The 27,067-nt window shown below is 38.0% G+C and overlaps 1 pseudogene across 1 annotated transcript; it reads left to right on the forward strand.

Annotated features, from left to right (window-relative positions):
• The first annotated feature begins 11,635 nt into the window (after nucleotides 1-11,635).
• On the forward strand, nucleotides 11,636-13,425 carry LOC145165928 (tetrahydroberberine oxidase pseudogene; annotated as a pseudogene). The gene has a single exon (XR_013740238.1). The product of XR_013740238.1 is annotated as a tetrahydroberberine oxidase pseudogene (transcript).
• The last annotated feature ends 13,642 nt before the right edge of the window (nucleotides 13,426-27,067 follow it).

Consider the following 27,067-nt stretch of genomic DNA (forward strand, 5'->3'; position numbering starts at 1 on the left):
GATTTTAGTAGATATGGATATGTCTACCTAATCAAGCATAAGTCAGAAACCTTTGAGAAATTCAAAGAGTTTAAGCAAGAAGTGGAGAATCAGTTGGGCAGGAACATTAAGATGCTTCGATCCGATCGTGGTGGTGAGTATCTTAGTACTGAGTTCCTTGACTATCTTAACGAATGTGGGATTGTCTCACAATTGACACCTCCTAGGACACCACAGTTGAATGGTGTAGCTGAGAGGCGCAATCAGACCTTGTTGGACATGGTTCGTTCCATGATGAGTCGAGCTTCGCTACCAATCTCATTTTGGGGGTACGCCTTAGAGACTGCCGCCCATATCCTTAATCTAGTCCCTACAAAGAAGGTTGCCAAAACACCTCACGGGGTGTGGACTGGAAAAGTTCCCAATCTAGACCACATCAAGATTTGGGGTTGCAAGGCTTTCGTGAGACGCGAGACTCACGATAAGCTCGAACCCCGAAGCGAAAGGTGTATTTTCATCGGCTACCCACAGAAATCCTTTGGTTACATCTTCTACAGACCCAGTGATAATGTGGTCTTTGTAGCAAGAAGAGGATTCTTTCAAGAGAGAGAATTCATGAGCCAAGGAGACAGTGGGAGGCAAATTGACCTTGAGGAAATTCAAGAGTCAAGTGGTGAAGGAACCTCAAACCCTAGCCCTCAACCTGAGGAGGAAACTCCTGTTGAGCCGACTGAAGAATCTATACCTCTGAGGCGTTCCACCAGAGTTAGGAATGCACCTGAGCATTATTATGGTTTTCATATTACTGCAGAAGGTGAGACACTTATCAGTGATAACACACTGGTAAATATGGATGAGCCTAACAGCTACACGGAAGCCATGGCAGGCCCTGAGGCTGCTAAATGGAAAGAGGCTATGGATAGCGAGATACAGTCCATGTATGACAATCAAGTTTGGAACTTGGTTGACAATGTACCTGATCGTAAGATAGTTGGGTGCAAATGGATCTTCAAGAAGAAGACCGACATGGATGGTAATGTACACACTTATAAGGCACGACTGGTTGCAAAGGGTTATTCTCAAACTCCGGGAGTTGATTATGATGAGACCTTTTCACCAGTGGCCAAGATTAAGTCTATTAGGGTTCTGTTAGCCATTGTTGCATTTCATGATTATGAAATATGGCAAATGGATGTCAAAACCGCTTTCCTTAATGGAAACTTGGCTGAAGATGTTTACATGGTTCAGCCAGAGGGTTTTGTCAGTACAGAGTACCCCAGTAGAGTGTGTAAGCTCGAGAAATCCATTTATGGATTAAAACAGGCACCTCGCAGATGGAATCTTTGCTTTGATGAGAAAGTCAAAGAATTTGGCTTTTCAAGGAGTGAAGATGAATCTTGTGTCTATATCAAGGCTAGTGGGAGTATAGTCAGTTTTTTGGTACTGTATGTGGATGACATACTACTCATAGGAAATGACATCCCAACCCTGTAGGAAGTAAAGTCGTGGCTTGGGAAGTGTTTCGCTATGAAGGACCTTGGAGAAGCTGCCTGTATCCTAGGGATAAGGATTTTGAGAAACATGAGTAAAAGACTAATTGGACTTAGTCAAAGCACCTATGTGGACAAAGTGTTGAAAAGGTTCAACATGCATAACTCCAAGAAAGGAGAGTTACCCATCCAGAGTAACGCCAGATTGAGTAAGACACAAAGCCCTAGTACTGAGGCTGAGATAGCAGAAATGAGTCGAATACCTTATGCTTCAGCTGTAGGATTGATCATGTATGCTATGACGTGTACTCGACCTGATGTAGCCTTTGCTTTGAGCATGGTTAGCAGGTATCAGGGGAACCCTGGCAAGGCACACTGGACTGCGGTAAAGAATATCCTCAAGTACCTACGGAGGACTAAGGACTGGGTCCTTACCCTCGGTAGCAGTGAGGACTTGAGAGTTGTAGGGTACAGTGATGCTAGCTTTCAGACTGACAGGGATAATTTCCGCTCTCAGTCGGGCTGGGTCTTTACTCTAAACGGAGGGGCAATTACTTGGAAAAATTCCAAGCAGGAGACAGTGGCTGATTCCACTTGTGAATCAGAGTATATAGCAGCAAGCGAGGCAGCAAAGGAGGCTATATGGCTAAAGAACTTCATTGGAGACCTTGAAGTTGTACCAGCTATAAAGGAGCCAATGGAGATTTTTTGTGACAGCAATAGTGCGGTTGCCTTAGCCAAGGAACCAAGAGATCATGGGAGATCCAGACACATTGACAGAAAATATCACTTCATCAGACATCGAATAGAAGAAGGAATCCTCGTGGCAAAGAGGGTATCATCGGATGAGAACCCAGCAGATCCCCTCACGAAGGGACTGACTCGGGCTAAGCATCTCCAGCATGCTCAGAGCATAGGGCTGAAGGATGATATTAGTTTTAGTAGTTAGATAATCTTGAAATTTGTAAAATGTAATTGACATTTGATGATAAATAAAAGCTGTTATTTATGAGTAAAGTGTTGCTATCTCTTGTCAATCGTTTACTATTATTTCTTTTTGCATGTTTTGACTTCCAGAATAATTATGTTATGGTTTATATCATATTATTCAAACTCTCCACAGTCGGTCATATGTTGGAAGTAGATATGAATCAAGACTGTCATGGGTTGGCTTGTAGAGGTCTAAGATGTTAGACAAAGCGGGGCTACAACACTCATGAGTGCTCATAAGTTCTGAGTATTGGATTCAACCCACGCTCACTTGTATCACTTCATGGAATTTATCTCGAGTGATCGTGAGACGGTAATATCATATAAATCTTCAAACCTAGAGATATGATTTGTTGCCTATGAGTTGGTTATGCATTGATTGCACGAAAACGCATTGGTAACTCGATGTTATAAACCGTGCTTTTGTGTGTAATTCAACAAGTAGTAGAGCAAACATATGAGTCGAAGTTTATCTGTTCCTTCTAGAATTAGAAGCGATATCTGGGCCCCTCGATGATTTTGTTTTGACCTATGTATCGGGCCCGGTCAGAACTAAATTGATGTGTTCAGTTAAGTTCTATGTCAAACAAATCGGAAATCGGGAAACAAATGCTGGACAATAAGCAAGACCATGTTCCATGTATTTGTCCGGCTGATATATAGAACAGAGGATTATATGATGACTTATCTAAAATGGCGCTTCATAGTTCAACAGAGTTTAAAGAGCTACGATTGCTGATCGGTTCCTGAAGTCATACTTGCAACTATAGTTATTAGACTTATCCAAGTGGGAGACTGTTGGATATAGTGTCTAAGTCCATAACTATATTTGGTATGTACTTGACCCGACCCGGTATGGTCCATTTGGGTTGCACTTCACCCGAACAATTTATGGATAATCGTTTGAGAATAGTATAAGTTATGATTTATTAATATATTATAAGTCCTAATATATTAATATAAAATCATATTATTTAATTAGTATTGATCTATAATTAATCTAGAATTAATTTAGAGATCAAAAGTATGACTAATTAAATATGGGCTCTTGTATTTATATAGTGTGGGCTAATGCTTATTTGGAATGGGCTAGGCTTTCATGGAAAGTCCATGGATACTCCATGGAGATTTAACCCATGGATCTCATGGAAATGAAAAGACATGGGTATTAGGGTTTACATGGATGTAACCCTAATCCACCACACTATATAAAGGAGGCTTTGGTTCTTGAAATAATACTAGTTGATGTGTGTAAACCAAGAGGGCCGATTTCAAGAAGTTTGTGACTATTCTCTCAAGTTTCCAAGTTTGTGGTGATTTATGATTTCCATTTGAGGCATCCATACTATTCGTGCTAGGCTCTAAAACTCCAAGCAATCAACTACAACTACAAGGTAAGTAATTCTACTAGCTTTATTTGATTCAAGTTCCCCATGCCATGCTAGATAGGATAAGAACCTTGGAAAAATAATTATTTGCATGTATCTTAGTCAAACATAGATCCAAGGTTTCTAGGGTTGCATGTACACCATAGGAGTGTTAGAATGCTCAAAACCCATCAGTAGTATCATAACATTCCCTCTCACTATCCCGTGAAGGCTACAGCTCCCCGCAGGCCTATGACACCTTCTCACTGACTCATGAATACTACAGGCTCCCCGTAGTATCACAACACTCTCCCTTTAACCAGTGAATACTACGGCCCCCCGTAGTATCACGACACTCTCTCGCCGACTAGGGAATACCACGGCTCCCCGCAGTATCACGACACCCCTTTCTCCGACTCATGTATGATGCGGTTCTTCGCAGTCACACGAAACTCTTTCTCTTACTGACTCATGGATGCTATGGCTCCCCGTAGATTTACAACACTCTCTTACTCACTGAACCGCCATGGGCTCACTCCATGGTTGTTCCCCGATAATCCTAAGTGATTACTCCCACTCGGATCCACTCGCTCTCTCATTACTTCAAAATCTCATCATCAAGTCATCACTACATTGAGTTCACTAACTCATGCCCCACAACCCGAAATAGATAAGTGCACACAACCAATCAGTTTATGCACCACCACTCCTGGTGTAAGTTCTCGTAGGCAAGGCACTCTTCTCAGCACATATACACCCTTAGACAGTCTCACTCCGAAGACAATTAACTGATGGGTTTCCACTGGAACAATAAATCACTCGGGTACCTCGGTACACCATCACATCATCTCACGATGTCTTGCCTTAACCACTGATCCGCTACCCATGACATCATACGCGGATACCGCAATGTATCCATCCAGAATCTCACAATATCTCGACTCCATCACCGATCTTCCTCTCGCACAACTCGTAACTTCGGATTATTCCAACTCTCAATTGAAACACGGAGGAATCGACGATGACTCAGAACACGTTGACGACAATCTGAAACTCCCCCCTCTAATGCTCAAAACCCATGTAGGAATACTCATATCGATTCTGAAGTTGGTTGCCCAATCAACTTCTATCCTTCCGAAGGTGCATATAACAACCCATACATTGAACCAGAAAATTCTCAACCGTTGGGACTATCTTTACGAGCCAACCGCCTCGAATTTACCATTACATCCTCGAAGAATTCATATCCACCACAAGGTTTCTGACCAATGGCCACCTGCTGTGGGGACACTCATCCTTTCCTGAACACGTACAACATGCACTATCTCGCTCTGCACCTCGCCTCGACCACCAATAATCCTGGTCTCATGATTCCCGTACCGCAGATCTCCATAATCAGTTCTCTAACCGCACCTGAACAAATCTCTGATCCTCTTAATAAATATTCAGTTCTCCCCCACTCAGGGTTCGAACCATAACCAATAGGCATACCAACAGTCCACTCCACAGACTGTTTCACCAGGTACGTCACACTTGACTCTTGGATCCGTACAACGCAACACTCGATGATCTTCCGATGAAAACCAAACAAATTCAAATATCCCGTAATTCAGACAAAAATCTCAGAATCCCCTCGACGTGATTGCCTCTAGTCATCTCGAAGCCTCAGACCGACACACCGCCGGATACCCCTAACCGTTCCGAAACAGTCGTGACTCAATCTAGAATTAATGCACTATCACGCACCTCGTCTCTGATTCCCGTGACCAACCTCCCATCGCAGAAACCATCATAAAAGCAAGAGACCTCACTCTCACAGTCGATACAGACCGTAGACAACGGTGACCACCGCCCCAGTATACTCCTCTTGATCACTTGAAACCGCTGCTAAAAGTATGCCTGACTCGGCTAAGGCATCTCCTTGTCCTCATCTCAGTCTCCACCAATAGCTCTCTCGTGGTATATGGGACACCTCGCAGCAAACATACTGCCCAAATACTCTGGTGAAAAGGTTGCAACCCTATGCTACCCCACAGGGTTTACCTCCAACTCTGAAACCGGAAGCTCAATATCTCGTTTTGCTTCTCCCAGGAAACGGGAACAGCGCAACTCTTGTCACAGAAAGTGACATTTCAACTATCGGCTGATTGCTCAACTCAGGCCACATATCTCCATAAAGTCTCATCTCTACTCATCCATGTGTCTTGCGACTCCAACTGGCATCTCACCAATGAAAATCTCTCAGAACTAACTCAATTTTCCTCTCCAGGTATGTCCCACTGAAACTCGTTCAACATGGCCCTCTGGCCCCACACTCTATCACATCTGATCTCAATCTAATCAATCACAATGGAATAACTGGTAAAACCAGAAGCACTAACCGTCACGAGTCATGGTACTCGAACCATGTGACCACCTATCGATCTGCTATGAATCATGGTACTCGAACCATTTTATCTCCTCGCACTCTGCTACGAATCATGGTACTCGAACCATGTTATCACCTCTCACTCTGCTACTTAGAACCTCTGGAATTCTCCCTGCTTCGAGTATGGGTCCTTTGCTTTCAGTAGTACGGGCCCATACTACCTGCCACATCTACCCATACTTTCCACACGGATCATCCCGGTTTTCCTAAGTAGTTACTCAACCTTCTCGATCCCCAATCCCATAAAACCTGGTCGCTCCCCAGCGAATACTATCCTCTACTAGCGTACTCATCTGACTAAGTTCACTCCCTAGGCTCTTCCTAGGTTCTCACACTTCTATGCCATCAGCTGCTGAAGAACTCCTCATGATTCCAGCCATCTACCTCCTAAATATCGTCATATTCACTTAGTAGCTGTCTCCCAATATCAAGGGTTCCACAAAGCACGAAGCAAGCAGCATTCAGGCATCAAATAACATCCACTAACACATAAAGCCACTTTGGCATAAAATTCCTCTTTCTCTCTTCACAACTCAAAAGACATCGCCGACTCAGGCAACCCTACCTCTCGAGGTATCTAACTACTCTACTCAGTAGACTCCTCAAATGCTCATCTAGGTATCTCTCCTAGATTATCTCTCGACTCATAACTCTCTCTCTAGGTGATTCCTGCTAGATACTCTTACTCAGCACATACTCAAAAGCACATCACAAATAGCAGCAACTCCTAGGCTAAGGCATCACAAATCAGGCAACTCTAGTCCTAAAGTATGAAATACCTAGCCTATCTCTAGCATGCATAATATCTCATAAAATATCTCATAACACAAAAGTAAGGGTATTTTGGGAAATCACCGTTCGGGATCTGGCTGATTGTACACACTGCTCCAACTTGTTTTCTCTTAAACTCTTTCTCATTTTATAAAAATTATCTCTTTTGAAAATTCTTCTCAAATCCTCAGTTTGAGTCCGAACGTACCCGAAGGTGCATCCGAATCCCTCAAACCAAGGCTCTGATACCAACTTGTAACGACGTAAATTTTCATTTTAAAACACAATAAATCACATGTCACATTTTCTCAAAAATCACAAGTATCAATTTATCAACACATTTCAGAATTGTTTGTCACAACTCTAGGATCCTCCAAAGACATATCTCCAACTCAGATGTGTGTACAATCAAGCCGGTGTCTTCCCGCGATTCCTGATAAGAACCTGAAACACATAACACATAACACGGTAAGCACGAAGCTTAGTGAGTTCCCCAAAATACCACACACAGCTCGTTAGCCACTCGAGGCTATAACTCAATAAGACCCTCCGGTCAATGTGTCTCAGTGGGACCCTCCGGTCCCACAACTCGGTTGGACCCTCCGGTCCCTCAACTCAGTAATCTCAATATAATTCACAACATATATCACAAAGACATAAAGCAGGATATCACAGTACTCAAATAAACACATAAGACCCTCCGGTCACACACAACTCATATTACCACTCTAGGTACGTATAGTGAGAAGACTCACCTGACAAGCAACAAGTAAATAACCTCGCACCTGAATCTCGAACTAGCCTCCGCCTAACGCAAGGGATGAATATCACTAATTAATACTCTTTTCACAATTCAAACAACCGAAGACTATTCGTTTTCTTTCTAACTCTTTGAAGTGGATAAAAGACCATTTTACCCCTCCATGGTCCTTATTACTCATGTTGACCAGAACCCCAGAGTCAACAAAAGTCAACAGTCCAAGTTTTCACCCGACTCGTCGAGTGCACTCTTGCGACTCGTCGAGTCCCCTCGCATCCTCAGAAGTCTCAAAAGGTCTAGCTCAACTCGTCGAGTTGACCCCCAACTCACCGAGTTATCACTCAATCTACCCATCGGGACAAACCCTCACCAACTCGTCGAGTCAGGCCATGGACTCGACGAGTCCCTTCGATCAGATTCCTCATTCAAACGATTTAAGGCAGATCCATCACCCCAAACACTAGATCTACCATCCTAAGGGTCGATTGTCACGTAAAGCTGCAAGCTTTACGTTTAAACATGGCATATAAGGCTCATAATGCCAATATAACTCTAACAAGGATGATTAACCACAATAACTCTTCTATGGTTAAATAAAGCTATAATCTTTGGACTCTCTGGACCTCACAAGGTCCAGATCTGAAGTCTAGGTCTGAAGAGAGAGCTTATGCATACAAAGTCCCAACAATGGTGGAAGAAACCCTAATCTTCCATATTTACAAGATCTAAGCAAAATAACAAGAAAGTTGCAAGCTTTTACCTCTTACTCAAGCCCTTGCACGAAGTTACACCAGATCCACTGATTCTCTAGCTCCCTTGATGGGTGATCTCCTCTTCTCCTCAAGAGATGCACTAGTCTACTCCAAGTTTTAGCTTCTAAGACTCTCATGGCTCTCTATACACGTTTAGGGTTTGCTCTCAAGGAAGGGTAGCCGTAAATGAGGCTATAAGTTCCTTTAAATAGGTCCCAAACCAGGGAAATTAGGGTTTCTTTGCCCAACACCTACTCGGCGAGTCAGCTCTCTGACTCGTCGAGTCCAATCATTAATCCCACGTGGACACTCGACTCTACTCGACGAGTTTGACTCACAATTCGTCGAGTCACTCCATAAATCTCAATATTAATCACGCAATAATATACCTGAAAGTCCGGATGTTACAGACAAATAATGAGGTAAGTCTTGATAACAAATACAAGAATGACGATTAGGAATTCAAATAGTGTCGGCAATAGATGTTTCATCCAAGGAGATTTCAAAAGCCAAGAAACTAAAAAGTAAAAAAAGAAAACTGGAAAGAAAACTTCAAGATGAAGATGAAATAGTAGTTGAACCTATACCTGTACCTGAACCTGAATCTCAAACTCAATCGGAATCTTGTTGAACACAATATTGTGCTTACACTTAAAGAAATCATTAATGTTATAAGGGAAGGGAAACAAATCACGTGACTATACAAGTGAGGAAATAGAGAAAAAATTAGAGACGATGGATTTGAATGTCAATGAATTTGCAAATGCTTTCATCTATTTGTTTCATGATCAAACTGATGCAAGGATAATTTTTAGTTCTTCAATGAAGATGTGGGAAATCTTTCTAAAAAAGATAATGGGTGGAGCTAAAAAAATGAGTCATATCTTCAAAATTTTTGTTTTGATTTTATTTTATTTTATTTATTTATTTTTTGGTAGTTTGCATTGAATTTCATATGTAAGAGTTGGAATTTTGATTTTTTAGTTTTTTTTATTGACTTGAGTTTGATTCATTAGTTGATTGTTTGATTAAAAGTTTTTGATTGATTTTGATTCCTTTTATAGTTGATTCATATTGTTTACTTGTTCTAAACATGATGTCTAAATAGGGTATAATTGTAATCTTTTAGTTTTCTTTTTTTTTTTCCCTCCTAACTTGAGAATACAAAAACTTAATTTTTTCTTTTATTATTTTCTTCGAACTTAAAATACGGAATAAGAAAGTTTTTTTCTTCCCTTCCCTTTCTTTCCGTCAATATTTACCTTCCCTTTCATTTATTGAATTTACAAAAAAACAACAACTTAGAAAGTAGGCTTAAGGTGCGAAACAACATCCAAGATAAAGCGAACTTCCTCCTAATGTAAAAAATGCATCGGTAATAACTCATTTTGTGATCCCAACATCAAACCATACCATCACGCACGTAGAGGCATATTGATGGTTGCATCTAAAGTTTGCACTTTTTTTTTTTCAATCAAAGGAAGAAATTTTGAATTTGATTTTGAATCCACAATTATATTCTTTGCAACAATGACACGTAAACCTATTTTGAACAATAGTAAACCCAAATTATTTTGGTTTATGGATGAAAGTTCATCTGCTTGTATAAAATTTGAAGGTTGGGAAATGATGACGTGGCCTTATAAAATGTCATTGTTTCGAGATATTTCATTTTGAAATGGAAGGGTTTTGCGGGGAAAGGGATAGGGTTTTGTAGTGAAGGGCTTTTGCGGGAAAGGTTGAAATGACATCACTTGGGCAACAAATTAGCTGCCATTTCACAGTGTCCGAAATAAGTTGTTGCTTATGTATCCTATTAATCTTTGACTAATCCTCCCTAATAAATAAAGAACTTTTGCCACATGTCATCTTCTTATTCATTTGGACACATGACATTTTCTAGAATTTTTGAATTTTTTATTTTCCACTTGTCATTTTATTGTAATTTTCATTTTATTAAATTAAAATTCCACATTAAATATGTAATGTAATATATATGTAAGGTATTTATTAGAAATGAATTATATATGTAATGTATTCAATACATTAAAGCCTCATTAATTTTAATAATTCAAAATTTTTCTCATTTTTCTTATAAATTCAAACATTTTCAAATTGTTAAAATTTCATATTTATTTTTTTTTAATTAAACTCATGTAATACATGGGTCTCACACCTAGTTATTATAAAAAATGACTATTTTTTAATCCTTATAGATGAAAATAATTTTGCCACATGTCATCTTCTTATTAACTTTGACACATGTCATTTTTTGGTATTTTTGATTAAATGTTTTTTTCATTTTTCATTTTCTTATTCTTTTTATATTTTTTAATTAACACATCATATTTATACCTCAATTAATAATTGTCTTAATTGAAAATAACCAATAAATTACAATATTAATACTCATATATTATTTAATAAATTTTTGTTTAAACTTTCATATTTAATTTTTTGTTTTATCAAACCCGTATATCATACGGGTCTCACACCTAGTGATATCATTAAAGAAATAATTTTAATTTATAATTTATTATCCAACAAATAACCTAGATTCACAAAATGTGATAAGAGTTTAAACTATAAATTAAATTCAATAAAAAGGATACCCGGTAACGAAACACACATGCATCTTTAACGGTTGACCTTTTCTTATTAAAATTTCAACAATAAGGAATTAATAAAAAGGTGTATATAATTTATTTTGCAACAATAAGGAATTAATAAAAAGTCGGTTTAGAGGTCTCGGTCAAATTTCTATAATCATACATTTTATGAATTATTTCTAATTATATTATAAATATTTGACAAATAACACATATACCTCAAAATTCAACAAAGTTTTGTCGTAATAGTTTAGAACTAAAAGGCTAAAAGTCAATGAATATAAATTATTTTCAGTGATCTGTTGATTTGTGGAATTCGAAAACACTGTTGGAAAAAAAAAATACGAAATACATTTTCAATCCTCGGTCACTACTGAAATATAATCATCATCCTCCTTCCAAGGTTTTTTCCCATCACATTTGCATTCAAATATATATTATAATCCCATTTGCAGTCACCTACGCTCTCTACTCTATATAAAATACGGCATAGGCATAGATCAAACTCACCAAAACATGAAGAAGTCTCAACTAAGCTCTTCTATCTTCCTCTTGATTATAACTCTTTCATTTTCTCTTTCATGGGCAGCCTTATCTTCCATTCTTAAGGCTACACCAGATGCTGAAGATTTCACAAGCTGCGTATTATCCAATTCCAGCAATGTCACCTCCATCTCTCAGCTCATTTTCACCCCTGCCAATGCTTCTTTCTTACCCGTTTGGCAAGTGCATGTCCAAAACACTAGGTTCCTTAAACCTTCCACTCCAAAACCATCAGCCATCGTGACACCTGTGAATGAAACACTCATCAGAATAGTTTTATATTGTGCCAAGATGTATGACTACGAGCTCAGAATCAGGAGCGGGGGGCATGACTATGAGGGTCTCTCCTACACTGCTGATGTTCCATTTGTTATGCTTGATTTCACCAACATGAGAGCTATAGACGTGGACGTAGCTAATAAGACTGCATGGGTCCAGGCAGGCGCTGCCCTTGGTGAAGTTTACTATGCTATTTCTCAGAAAACCGACACCTTGTACTTCCCGGCTGGTGTTTGCCCCACGGTGGGTGTTGGCGGGTACATGGGCGGTGCTGGCTATGGAAACTTGTTGAGGAAATACGGTACTGCCGCTGATAATGTTGTGGATGTTCGGTTCATGGATGTCAATGGAAATATTCTCGATAGGAATTCGATGGGAGAAGATTTGTTTTGGGCGATTCGAGGTGGTGGTGCTTCCAGTTTCGGAATCGTTCTTGCATGGAAGCTTGGGTTGGTTGAAGTTCCAGAAAGAGTAACCGTCTTTATACTCAACAAAACTTTAGAAGACGGTGTAACCGAGATTTTCCATAAATATCAATACGTTCTACCTCTTATTGATAGAAATTTACATATGAGAACTCAGATTTTTTCCGAATATATCGGCAACAGCACCATGAAAACCATCAGAATTATGTTCGAAGGTATTTATCAGGGCACAACCGACACATTGCTTCCATTACTGTACGAAAAATTTCCCGAGCTCGGTGTTACACCAGAGATTTGTGAAGAAATTACAATGGTCCAGTCGACCCTTGTGTTTTGGGGATTGCCAAGCTCTACCCCGACTGAGTTTCTCACTAACCGATCTGCCATAGCCAAGCTCAACAACAAAAGTAAATCTGACTACGTCCGAAAACCGATCCCTATAAGTGGGCTCAAAAAGATATGGAGAAAGCTAATGGAAAATGACGAATCAGCGCTTCTGATGATCAATCCTTTTGGCGGAAGGATGTCTGATTACTCAGAGACAGCCATTCCATATCCTCATAGAGGTGGTGTGTTGTTACAGATGCTCAAGACTGTCAATTTTGCAGGTCAAACTTCAGACACAACACCTGTATCACGGAGCAGGATAGCATGGCTGAATAGCTTGGATGAGTTATTGACGCCTTATGTGTCAAAGAACCCAAGAGAGGCATATTCCAACTACAATGATCTGGATTTCGGTGTTGGAAATGCTAATTATCAGGAAGCAAGTCTATGGGGCGAGAGGTACTGGAAGAGGGCAAATTTCAAGAAGTTGATTAGAATCAAGGCCAAAGTTGATCCCGAGAATTTTTTTAGGCACCCACAAAGTATCCCAGTTTTCTCCACATCTCTCTCAGACATGTGAAGTTCTTGGATTTACTTGGTTTGCTTTTTCTTGAATTAATTAGCAATAAGGGCTACTTTCGGTTGGGGTTGTACCTGTTTACTACGTTTCCAATGCCTATACATGAATAAGTATGCTTTCTTTTCTTTTCTTTTCTTTTTATAATTATGTATTCAAGTTTTGCCTTACACTCTATATGAAAAAAAATTAAACATTACAAATGATTGACGAGGAGAATAAGAGCAACAATTTTGAAAAATTTTAAGTACAAAAAATATGAAAATTTGTTAAAAAAAACAATGGTTGCAGTTGCAGAGCGGAAGTTAGGTTTCATGTCCCGCTGCATCCGCCTAAAACAATTGATTCCCCTGCCAATTAGTCAGAACAAAAATTAGATTATACTTTCTACAACTGATCTCACTCGTATCTTCAAACTAAGATATCATTCATAATTTATTTTTGAATTTTCTCAAATAAGATTAAAAAGGAATTATTCTACATTTGTGAGTAAATATCAAATTTTCTTTTTATTTATCGTAACTTCTAACTGATTTAATATAAACCCCCTTCATTGGCTTACAAAAAATGTTTTATTATATATATATATATATATATATATATATATATATATATATATATATATATATATATATATATATATATATATATTAATTTCATTGTTACACAAAAAATTGAATGTTATTCATATTATGGAGGTTTCTTTAAGTTTTATTCCATAATATTTTTGGTAAAAATAAAATAAACTTAATTTAAATATATATTATATAAATAAAAAGTTAATTAATATATATTTAAATGGTTTATAAATCCTATATGTTTGTTTTGAAATGAAAAGATTTGTGTATTACTAAGGCTCTTAAAAAGATTGGTTGATACTTCGGGTGGTGAGATCAAAGACTGGGCAATAGCGGACAAAGATTTGTGTATTACTAAGGTTATTTTGTATGTACGTTATTAGCACATATTTAGCTATTTTTTCTAATTTTAATAAGAGGATGAGCTTGAACAATTAACTCAAGATCGAAACAAAAATTATCATTCTCATTATATTTTATTTATAGCAATTAAAAACCATGAATTTTGATGTATTTTTTAATATATATATATATATATATATATATATATATATATATGATTTAATAAAAATTTAAAAGAAAAAAATAAAAGAATAAACTGTGTTCCCTTCATCATGTTACCTCCACCGCATCCATTACAAGAAGATTGGGCAATAGCGGCGACGGGTGTCGTCGCTAAAGGTTAGGGTTGTCGCCGCTAATACCTTTAGCGGCGACCTGTCGCTGCAAATGCGTCGTCGAAGATGCTTCGTCGCTAATACGCATTTAGTCGCCGCGAAAGGGTCCTCATCGCTGCTATTGACTTGTCGCCGCTAATACTTCACCGTCACCGCTAATATGATGTCGCCACAAGAAGATTGGGCAATAGCGGCGACGGGTGTCGTCGCTAAAGGTTAGGGTTGTCGCCGCTAATACCTTTAAGGGCGACCTGTCGCTGCAAATGCGTCGGCGATGATGCTTCGTCGCTAATACGCATCTAGTCGCCGCTAAAGGGTCCTCGTCGCTGCTATTGACTTGTCGCCGCTAATACTTCACCGTCACCGCTAATATGATGTCGCCACAAAAGATGTCGCCGCAAAAACAGTTTTGGTTTTTTTTTTGTTTATTTAACATTAAATTTATAAAAAACAATATAACATTTATAAAATCCGATAACTTTTTATAGAAATATTAATCCATACACAACCAATCCAAAATATTAGTCTATACCACAACCTAAAGTATTCTTCCAAATTACAAAACATTTCATAAAATCCTAATGTAACTACTCGTCCTCATCATTTCCTTCATTATTTGGTGGCGGCAATGAGCGAAACCACTCTTCCAATGCTGCAGAATAGGCCAGGTCTTTTAGTATTGTTTGTAGCATTTCCAACTACAAAGAAAACAAAATATATTACCAACATATCATAATAGCATTATAATTTCCAAAAATTATACCATTCTACAAAATATCAACATATCAACATATCAAATACACTTAAACATACATCTACTTTCCATTATAGCATTTACTTTCCAAAATATTACCAAACTACAAAATATCAACATATCAAATCATAACCAACATATCATTATACCATTCTACTTTCCATTATAGCATTGTACTTTCCAAAAATTACCAAACTACAAAATATCAACATATCAAACCATAACCAACATATCATTATAGCATTCTACTTTCCATTATAGCATTTACTTTCCAAAAATTACCAAACTACAAAATATCAACATATCAAATCATAACCAACATATCATTATAGCATTCTACTTTCCATTATAGCATTGTATTTTCCATTATATCATTATACTTTTCCACTTAAACTAACAATTACCTGTGATTGTGGTTGTTCTTGTGTCACTGGTTGTTCCTGATCGTACATGGACACAACGATAGGGGGTTTACGCCCAATGCCTCTGATATGTCCGCGTCGAACACCCAATATTCTTTCAAAACAGTTTTTTATATCAGTGGGTGTTAGACCGCTTGCTTCAGAAGTAGCTTGGGTTCGTTGGTTGATCTCCTCGAGTAAAGCATTCTGTATTTTCAAAAAATAATAAAAATCATAAAATTAGATTACTAAATACCCTTGACGATATAAACACTTATATGACAAATACAAATTAACCACTTACGTATTGTTGCTCGACTGCAGGACTATAAAATACCCCTTGGCGATTGGAATTAGCCTTTCGAGAAACTTCGATTCGACTGATATCCTATTTAACATTAAAAATTAGATTACTTATACTTTAAATAAATATTTAAATATATCATAACTTACTTCTTTGAAACATGCATTGCTGTACGAGCTCGACCCCCCTCTGTTTACAGCTACTTGTTTTGCACGAAATTCTGTGTTTGTCGCCGAACGCCTTAAAAATTCTGGCGTTTGAAAATGTTCGACTGCCTTCGCCCAGTTTTCATGTGACATACCCGGGGGGGGGGGGGTTGTTTAATGCTGCTGGGATATCTGCAGGCACCCCGATTTCCTTAAAATAAGAATGAGCTTTACTTTTTCGGCCTCTGTAAACTTTTGCAAGACTCGAATCAATGCTCCGCAACAATTGAGCACACTCCGAATCCATGTTAACCTTATCCAAATCAAACTTATTCTACAAAATACAAAAAAATAGTTAATTAAATAACAATCACAACTAAACTTAAAATTGTATCCAAGTTACCTTTAGATGCACAACTGTTGCGTTCCTTAAGGCGGGGGAAATATTGTCCCAACAAGATACGTTGAAAGGGACGTTGTTCCACAAATACCTCCAAATTTCATGTGTGAACCAATTACCACGCTTCCCGACAGGGGAATATGTGATCTCGCTGTCGAAATCCAAATCCACGGGCTTTCCCTTGTTTGCCCGTATCAACTTTCCCAGCTCGATATTTTTTGACATGCCTCTTCTTTTTTTTGGAAGCTCGGCTGAAAAAATACAATTAAAAATATTAGTCACGATAACTTATAATAAAATAATAAAAATAGTTAATAAATATATCATAATAAAACTTACAATCATGTTCGTGCTGACCACGACCAAAGCCTACCGGAGGTGGTGGATCCCCGACTCCATCACCTCCATGTCCAAGCCCCATAACATCGGCCACCATGGCAAAGAGTATCGCCCAAGTAAACCTCATCTGTAGCCTGTAAATTACAAGATGTACAATATAGAAATACAATATGAATAAAAGTTAGTTACCCTGCGAAATTGTAAGATATACAATATAGACAAACAACATAAATAAAAGTTAGACAAACAATATGAATTAAAGGTACATTTCAAATAAAGTTTCTATTACAAAAAAAACATTTGATTTTTTTAATCAGAATCTTCATCATATACTTCAATGTCTTCTTCATCAGTATCATAATCAGAATCGTAATCATCATAATCAGTCTCTTCCTCGGAAATATTATCGATTCTACCCGTTGGCGGAGGTACCTCAGTCTCGTCTTCATCGTCATAATTAACATTGTTTTGAGCTACATCAACATTGTTTTGAAAGTATTGTGAGAAGTTGATAAAAAGTCTAGCTCCAGATGAAGAGTTGTTTTGAACTATGTCAACATTTTCGGCCTCCACATTGTCGACATCTTGGACAGAGTCACTGTAAACATTTTGGACACGAGCATTGTCAGATGGTAGATCCATAATACTTCGATGATTACCATGTTCGACGACACAACGAGGGTTGCTGTTTTGGTTTCTTCGATGATTAACAGGCTCGCGGATGTAGAACACTTGTTTGGCTTGCGAAACATATATGAGTTGATCATCTTGGTATGCTTCTTTTTCTGTGTCAATACTGATGAAATTATCATTAGGAATATCTCCCGTATCGAACCACTTGCACCGAAATATTACAGTCGAATAATCATATGGATATTGCACCTCCATAATCTCTTCTAACTGGCCATAATATTTCTCTCCATTCTCACCAACTGCTAGAACCCCAGAGTTTTGCGTTTTGCGTTGTGCATCACGACTAAGTACCATAAACCTAACACCGTTGACTATGCACGCGGTGTAAGTATAAACATCCATTTGTAAACCCATTGAAAGGGCTGACAACTCTTTGTGGAATTCTGGAGAGTTTTCTTTTTCCATCTGATAAACCTATTAAACATATGTTGATGTGTTATGTATTCTTGATTCGTTATATTTATCAAAGATATTTGTTTGTTAATTATTATTACCTTTTCAAGAAACCAGTTGGGAAATTCGGTCTTTTCGTCACTTTCAGGATGTTCAGATTTGAATTTTCTATATTGATGAATATATATATATATATATATATATATATATATATATATATATATATATATATATATATATATATATATAAAATTGATGAATGGAAAAAAGTAACAATAAATAATGAAAGATAATTAAAAGTAAGAACACTTACTCGATGTATTGTCTGACTTCTTAACAACTATTCAATATAAAGCATTCTATATTACGTTTCCCCCTTATATCAAGATGTTTGATTTGTGTTGCTCTCGTCAGTCGACACTTGGACTCAAACATCCAAAACTTTGTTTTTTCAATGACAACGTCTTCATTTCTTTCAAGGCGATTGACATCTCGAAGGTACATCAAACAAAATGACAAAGCTTCTTCAGCAACATAACCTTCAGCTATACAACCTTCCGGCCTCGCCTTATTTCTGACATAGGTTTTTAGTTTTTTCATATACCTTTCGAACGGATACATCCATCTCATACATACCGGGCCTCCGACAATCGCTTCATCAGGTAAATGCAAAACTAAATGAATAATAATGTCGAAAAACGCTGGAGGATAAATCAACTCTAACTTGCACAAGATTCTAATAATGTCTTCTTTTGCTTTCCTCATATCCTCCACCTTTAGTGTTCTGGAGCAAATTTGCTTGAAAAACATACAAAGATCTACAATTGGTGTAGAAGTTTCTTTGTCCAATAACGCTCTAACTCCAATCGGTATCAAATGTTGCATAAGAATGTGATAGTCATGGGATTTCAACCCAATAATGTTATATCATTATCTACCACTTTCTTACTAATGTTAGATCCAAACCCATCAGGCAATTTAACATCTCTTATAAATTGACAAAAGATTTTGCGGTCAGGTTTCTTGAATGAGTACCTTGCATGTGGTCTAGTGAACTTGTTACCCTTTTTTTTGCAACCATTGATTACGCCGGATATTCAGATTTCTCAAGTCCTCACGTGCATTTGATGTGTCTTTACTCTTATCATTCATCATACAAGTACCCAAAAGACTCTCACCCACATTTTTCTCGACATGCATCAAATCTTTGTTGTGCTTCAGCTGCAGAGAAGACCAATACTCGAGCTCGAAAAATATGCTACGTTTCGACCAATTCGACTCGAATCCTTGCTGATCCATGTTTTCCTTGAGAGTGTTAGGATGTTTACCCAGTTTTCGAAGTATTAGAAGACCTAGTTGCTCTTGTATGTCTTCATTAGTAAAGTGTCTCGGAGCGGGTCTTGTCTCGGGTTGCCCGTTAAATTTCAAACTCATCCTTAATGGATCATCAACATCTAAGAACCGACGATGACCGATATAAACGACTTTATTTACTGCACGGTACGAGGGAGTGTCTTCATTTCAAGTCGGGCATGCTCTATACCCTTGTCCGCTCCAGCCCGATAAACTACTACGAGCTGGAAAGTCGTTTATTGTCCATAACAACATATCTTTCATCGTGAAGAATGTGTTTGTCGCTGCGTCTTTAATACGTACACCTGATTGCCACAAAAACTTAAGCTCTTCCACTAACGGCCTAAGGAAAACATCTATGTCCTTTCCAGGCGCATTAGGGCCGGGAATCAACAAGGCCAACATGAATGATGAGTCTTTCATACAAAGCCATGGTGGCAGATTGTATGTGGTGAGTACAACCGGCCATGTACTATACGGATTACACTCGAGAAGTCAGGGTAATCTACATCAAAATTTTTCCAAGACTCTCCATCAACGGGATGACGCATCACACCATCTTCTGATCTCCCAGTACTATGCCATATCATATTTTTGGAAGTGTACCGTGAACAATACAAACGGCGTAGTCTAGGGGCCACTGGAAAGTACCGTAACACCTTATGAGCCACTTTCTTACCCTTGGTGTTTTTATCAATCCACCGACTCTCTTTACAAATGGGACAAACTTGCAATGACTTGTGTTCCTTCCAAAAGAGAAAACAATTATTTTTGCACACATGTATTGACTCGTACCCCAAACCTAACTTCTTCATTTTCTTTTTTGCTAAATAATATGAACGGGGAACATTGTTGTCTGGTGGAAATGCCGAATGCAACAACTCAAGGAGTTGATCAAATGAACTATCAGTCCATTTGTTGTTGACCTTGATATGCATCAGCTTTGCTAAAAAATTGAGGAAAGAAAACGTACAACCAGGATATAACTTGGTTTCGACTGCCTCTAACAACTCTTCAAAATCATCATCGACACCGCTACCCCCTGTATCCGAGGTTCGTTCATCGAGGTTTGTATCATTTTCTCTCGACTCCCACATAACATCGTCAATAACATCAGCCATCTCGTTGCTTGGCAATACGACATCTACAATTGGAGGGATTAAAGGTTCACCATGATATATCCACGTTTTGAATGATTGATTGAAACCATATATACGAACATGACGTCTCATTGCTTTCGGATCCATGAAGTAACGATTATCACATTTCTCACACGGACATCTGGTTTCACCTTTACAATCTAGGTGTAACATGGATCTCTCGACAAAAGAGTCGAGTCCTAGCTGGAACTCGGGAGATTAACGATGTGGATTAGTAGTCTAGCTTTTATCAATAGACATGATGCAACTGAAACATAATTTAGTGTTTAAGGTTTACTCTATGGGAAACAAAAATCAAGTAGAGTATTCATAAAGTTGATTATTTAAATATTAACACTAAAAGTATGTTGCTATTAAGTTGATTTTAGATTTAATTTGATTTTATAAAGGTAATTTAATTTGATTCTAAAGGTAAATTAATTTGATTTTCTAATTACTTTAATATTTTCTTTTTTGTTATTAGTTTAATTTTTTAAACTAATTTCATTTTATTTTTGTAATGCCCGTAGATCCGGGCTAGTTAATTTAGAGACGATAAGCATCAAAAATGACTTTTTGATGGAAGATTATTTAGAAGGAGTAATCTTAACTAAGTTGTAGTATATGTTACAAGGATTCCGTACATATAAAGAACGCCGAAATCCGAGTTATAACGAAGAAGTTATGACCTGTCGAAGTTTCGCGACAGAACCGGCACGACACAGCGCGACGTAAATAGTGAATTTACGTTAGAGCGATTTTTGGCCTTAGCAATCTAAATGAAAGTCGTAGAATACGTTAAACCGAGAGCGTACATAAAAAGAACGTCTAAATCTGACTTCGTATGAGGAAGTTATGATTTTTTCGAAGTTTCAGCATTAGCAGTATGCAGCCCGAAACTCGAGATTGAGGTCGAGTGATATTTAGCCAAAACTTTCTAAATGAGAATTGAAGATCTCATCAATAGTAGTCCAACGATAAAAAGACAGACGAAAACGGAGTTCAGATGAAGGAGTTATGAATTTCGAACGGAGTTTTCCTGTCCCGGCCAACTAAAAATAGTATATTATTAATATATTAAAAATAAAGTCAAAATTATCCTACAAAGTCTAAATGAAAGTTGTAGATCTTGGTTTTACCTACGTGTCGATTTAAAGAACGTCGAAAACGGAGTTCGTATGCGAAAGTTATGAATTTCTGAAGTTCGGGGTGCGAAACCCCAAAACTGTCAGAGACCACGACATGGCATGGCTTCTGACGCCTTCTGGAGCCTGACAGAGCAAGTGGATGATGACGCATGCAATGACAACCAAGCCCACGACGTGGAAGAAGTGCCCACGACGTGGAAAATGAGAAAACATCCCTATAAATAGATTTGAAGGGGCAGCCGTTTGTGGTTGCCAAATCTCTTCTCTCTCACCCATATTACCTCGATTTACGTGCAAAGAAGTACCCCCAAAGCCCCGATATCATCCCGATAACCGAAGCGAGTCCCGAAGCCCTGAAGATCCCGAGGAGAAAGGAGTATCCGAGCCGAAGCTCTGCCTGCAAGAAGCCAGGTATTTTAAGATATTCTAGTTTCACCGAAGAGCTACTACTCTTAGAGCCGTAGTGCTGTCCGATCATCTTCTGATCAAGTGAGTGTATAGTCCCTTTCATAAACACTATCTTAGTACAAGTATTGGTTGAATGTATTATATCTATGTTATGAGTGCGTGTATAGTTACTTTCTTCTAACATATAAGTATTAAGCATTTGCTACAAAATACGTGTTATGTGTTTATATATTGTTGTTTATTTGAGATAAGCGTGGAATGGATGTTTTATATAGGTTTTAAATGAGTTAAACTGTATATGTATGTTATATCTACAAATATGTTGGGTAGAACATGGGTAGACAAATTAGTTAGTGTGTGATGACGGATGAGTTTGAGGATGAGACGAAAGACGAACCTTGGTAGCTATGGATTTAGTACCGTATAGACAAACGTTGGTAGCTATGGATTTAGTACTGTAAAGATAAACCTCGGTAGCTATGGATTTAGTACTGTATAGATGAACCTTGGTAGCTATGGATTTAGTACCGTATAAACGAACGCTGGTAGCTATGGATTTAGTACTGTTAGATAGACGATGATAGCTATGGACTTAGTACCTGTTAGATAAACGTTGGTAGCTATGGACTTAGTACCTACACTGGTAGCTATGGATTTAGTACCCGATGAATGAGCCATAGCAGCTATGGAATTAGTGCTTTACGAAAGAACCTTGGCAGCTATTGTCTTAGTGCCTAATAAAGAATCTTGGCAGCTATTGTCTTAGTGCCTAATACGGAGTGAACGAATAGATGACTCTTAGGGTAGACCCTTAAGAGTAAGGAAGATAATGGGGATGGGTAATTGGTTTGATTGTTTGATGATTAAATATAATAATTATATTATCGTGGGTTGAAAACCCTATATGCTCACCAGGCTCCCAATGCCTGACCCACTCATTTTTCTTTGTATCACAGGTATCGATGCGAAGACCCATTTCACTGAGAGATTAAAAGATATGTAAATCACTAGTGTAAATGAATGTATGATATGTTTATGCTTATGTGTCTGTGTCGGAATATGACATCCCGAGGTTTTATTATTAAATAAAAATACATTCTCTTTGAGAAATGTTTTGATAAGTTATTATCATATCTTGTTTTGGGAACAAATTCCGCAACCGTTTTCTTTAAACGATCACTCTGATTTTAAAAACAAAGCATAAACAAATCGGTCTTTTCTGGCCGTGCAATTGGGGATGTCACAGTTGGTATCAGAGCATTAGTTTAAGCGAACTAGGAATTTGTAGGAAATTTCTAGACTTAAACTTAGAATGCTAAGTATTGATCGTGAGGAGTGTGTCTAAAATATGTTAGGTAGTACACCTAAATGGACACAAGCACTAGTTTATTTTAGGAATGATGCCTAAAATGCTTTTATGTGCTAATTGTTTTGTGTGATAGCTAAATTGATGCTATTATTTGTTCGGATCTATGGTCTGTTGCCGACTGGATCTGGAAACCTTATGTGTTTAGGATTCTAAGCGTATGACTATGATATTAGAACTAGCATGTAAACGTTTCGGGGTGATAAGGAGATTTACACGTTTATCGTAATTAAAGCTTTCTTATCTTAAAATTCTCGCTTGGTACACCGAATGTCTGCTTGGGTGTACAAAGGGTCATGTTGAAGACTCGTAGAGAAATTGAGTAAATGGAGGAAATGAAAAAGGCTTATGATAGTGGATGACACATATCGGAAGATATCGTAAGAGTGGTATCTTGCCTATAGAATACGCCTTATGAAATAACAGTACGTTTAGAGGAGTACGGTATGTCTGAAGTATACCTTGGATTGGCAGGATGATGGAGAGATTGGTGTAATTCTTGAGGTTGTCTCATCACCCGACATTTCCATCACCAATCGAGTTGAAGTAGAATTGATGATTGAAGATACGCAATGAAGAAGTCCTAGTAGAGTCTAGGGAAATTGTTTATGATTATTTGGACACATTCGTATGTGTTAAATTATTTAGTGATTTTAGGACTTGGGGACTGCGAGACAATACTTAGGACGAGTATGAGTAGGTGTGACAGGTAGTAGATGCATATACTACCGGAAGCACAGGACTCGCACTTGGATCAGGGAAAGTCACAAGGTTACCAAGAAGCTGGTGATTGATTTAATTTTATTCAAGTACGTCATTACCCTTGTTTCGGTAATGATTAATGAGATGGTTGTTATTCCGACCCTAGTGGTCATATAAATTTGAGTTCGACTGCGATAAGTATGTTACGTGGTCTAGAGGACCAAGTTAGATGTAACATCTGACTTTAGTCAGAACGTTGAAATTAATGCGATCGATAGTATTGCGCTCGTTGTTGAAAGAAGTTTGCCACGTAGAAATGCTACATGCTGAAATGTGATTATATCACATTAGAATATGAAGGAAGGTATATTCCATTCTGGAATTTAACTTTAAAAAGACCGAGTCTAAGCGTCGCATCGTGCGATGAGAGGTCAATAGAGCACGACCCATCGGTCTGTTGCAATAGATAAAGGAAAATATTTATCCTAAGAAGAAAGAGGAGTCCACAATAAGGACTTATTTGGTAACTCGAAGGTTATGATTGAAAGTACATCATAGTACGAAAAGTAGATGCAAGATTGAGCATCGTCTGCAGTCAAGAAGCGCTAGAGTTAAATACTCTTTCGAGGAAACATAGAAGTTACGAGTTGTGCTTAGGATGAAGAGATAACGTATGGAATCATTATTTAAGCCATGTTTTGTTGATGATTCCGGGACGTAATCATCCTAAGGGGGAGAAAATTGTAACGCCCGTAGATCCGGGCTAGTTAATTTAGAGACGATAAGCATCAAAAATGACTTTTTGATGGAAGATTATTTAGAAGGAGTAATCTTAACTAAGTTGTAGTATATGTTACAAGGATTCCGTACATATAAAGAACGCCGAAATCCGAGTTATAACGAAGAAGTTACGACCTGTCGAAGTTTCGCGACAGAACCGGCACAACACAACGCGACGGAAATAGTGAATTTACGTTAGAGCGATATTTGGCCTTAGCAATCTAAATGAAAGTCATAGAATACGTTAGACCGAGAGCGTGCATAAAAAGAACGTCTAAATCTGACTTCGTATGAGGAAGTTATGATTTTTTCGAAGTTTCAGCATTAGCAGTATGCAGCCCGAAACTCGAGATTGAGGTCGAGTGATATTTAGCCAAAAATTTCTAAATGAGAATTGAAGATCTCATCAATAGTAGTCCAACGATAAAAAGACAGACGAAAACGGAGTTCAGATGAAGGAGTTATGAATTTCGAACGGAGTTTTCCTGTCCCGGCCTACTAAAAATAGTATATTATTAATATATTAAAAATAAAGTCAAAATTAGCCTACAAAGTCTAAATGAAAGTTGTAGATCTTGTTTTTACCTACGCGTCGATTTAAAGAACATCGAAAACCGAATTCGTATGCGAAAGTTATGAATTTCTGAAGTTCGGGGCGCGAAACCCCAAAACTGTCAGAGACCACGACGTGGCATGGCTTTTGACGCCTTCTGGAGCCTGACAGAGCAAGTGGATGATGACGCATGCAATGACGACCAAGCCCACGATGTGGAAAATGAGAAAACAGCCCTATAAATAGATTTGAAGGGGGCAGCCGTTTGTGGTTGCCAAATCTCTTCTCTCTCACCCATATTACCTCGATTTACGTGCAAAGAAGTACCCCCAAAGCCCCGATATCATCCCGATACGCGAAGCGAGTGCCGAAGCCCTGAAGATCCCGAGGAGAAAGGAGTTTCCGAGCCGAAGCTCTGCCTGCGAGAAGCCAGGTATTTGAAGATATTCTAGTTTCACCGAAGAGCTACTACTCTTAGAGCCGTAGTGCTGTCCGATCATCTTCTGATCAAGTGAGTGTATAGTCCCTTTCATAAACACGATCTTAGTACAAGTATTGGTTGAATGTATTATATCTATGTTATGAGTGAGTGTATAGTTACTTTCTTCTAACATATAAGTATTAAGCATTTGCTACGAAATACGTGTTATGTGTTTATATATTGTTGTTTATTTGAGATAAGCGTGGAATGGATGTTTTATATAGGTTTTAAATGAGTTAAACTGTATATGTATGTTATATCTACAAATATGTTGGGTAGAACATGGGTAGACGAATTAGTTAGTGTGTGATGACGGATGAGTTTGAGGATGAGACGAAAGACGAACCTTGGTAGCTATGGATTTAGTACCATATAGACAAATGTTGGTAGCTATGGACTTAGTACCTACACTGGTAGCTATGGATTTAGTACTGTAAAGATAAACCTCGGTAGCTATGGATTTAGTACTGTATAGATGAACCTTGGTAGCTATGGATTTAGTACCGTATAGACGAACGCTGGTAGCTATGTACTGTTAGATAGACGATGATAGCTATGGACTTAGTACCTGTTAGATAAACGTTGGTAGCTATGGACTTAGTACCTACACTGGTAGCTATGGATTTAGTACCCGATGAATGAGCCATAACAGCTATGGAATTAGTGCTTTACGAAAGAACCTTGGCAGCTATTGTCTTAGTGCCTAATAAAGAATCCTGGCAGCTATTGTCTTAGTGCCTAATACGGAGTGAACGAATAGATGACTCTTAGGGTAGACCCTTAAGAGTAAGGAAGACAATGGGGATGGGTAATTGGGTTGATTGTTTGATGATTAAATATAATAATTATATTATCGTGAGTTAAAAACCCTATATGCTCACCAGGCTCCCAAGCCTGGCCCACTCAGTTTTCTTTGTATCACAGGTATCGATGCGAAGACCCATTTCACTGAGAGATTAAAAGATATGTAAATCTCTAGTGTAAATGAATGTATGATATGTTTATGCTTATGTGTCTGTATCAGAACATGACATCCCGAGGTTTTATTATTAAATAAAAATACATTCTCTTTGAGAAATGTTTTGATAAGTTATTATCATATCTTGTTTTGGGAACAAATTCCGCAACCGTTTTCTTTAAACGATCACTCTGATT

Source organism: Lactuca virosa, chromosome 3, assembly GCF_052849685.1.
Source record: "Lactuca virosa cultivar CGN04683 chromosome 3, Lactuca_virosa_CGN04683_v6, whole genome shotgun sequence".
Taxonomy (NCBI): domain Eukaryota; kingdom Viridiplantae; phylum Streptophyta; class Magnoliopsida; order Asterales; family Asteraceae; genus Lactuca; species Lactuca virosa.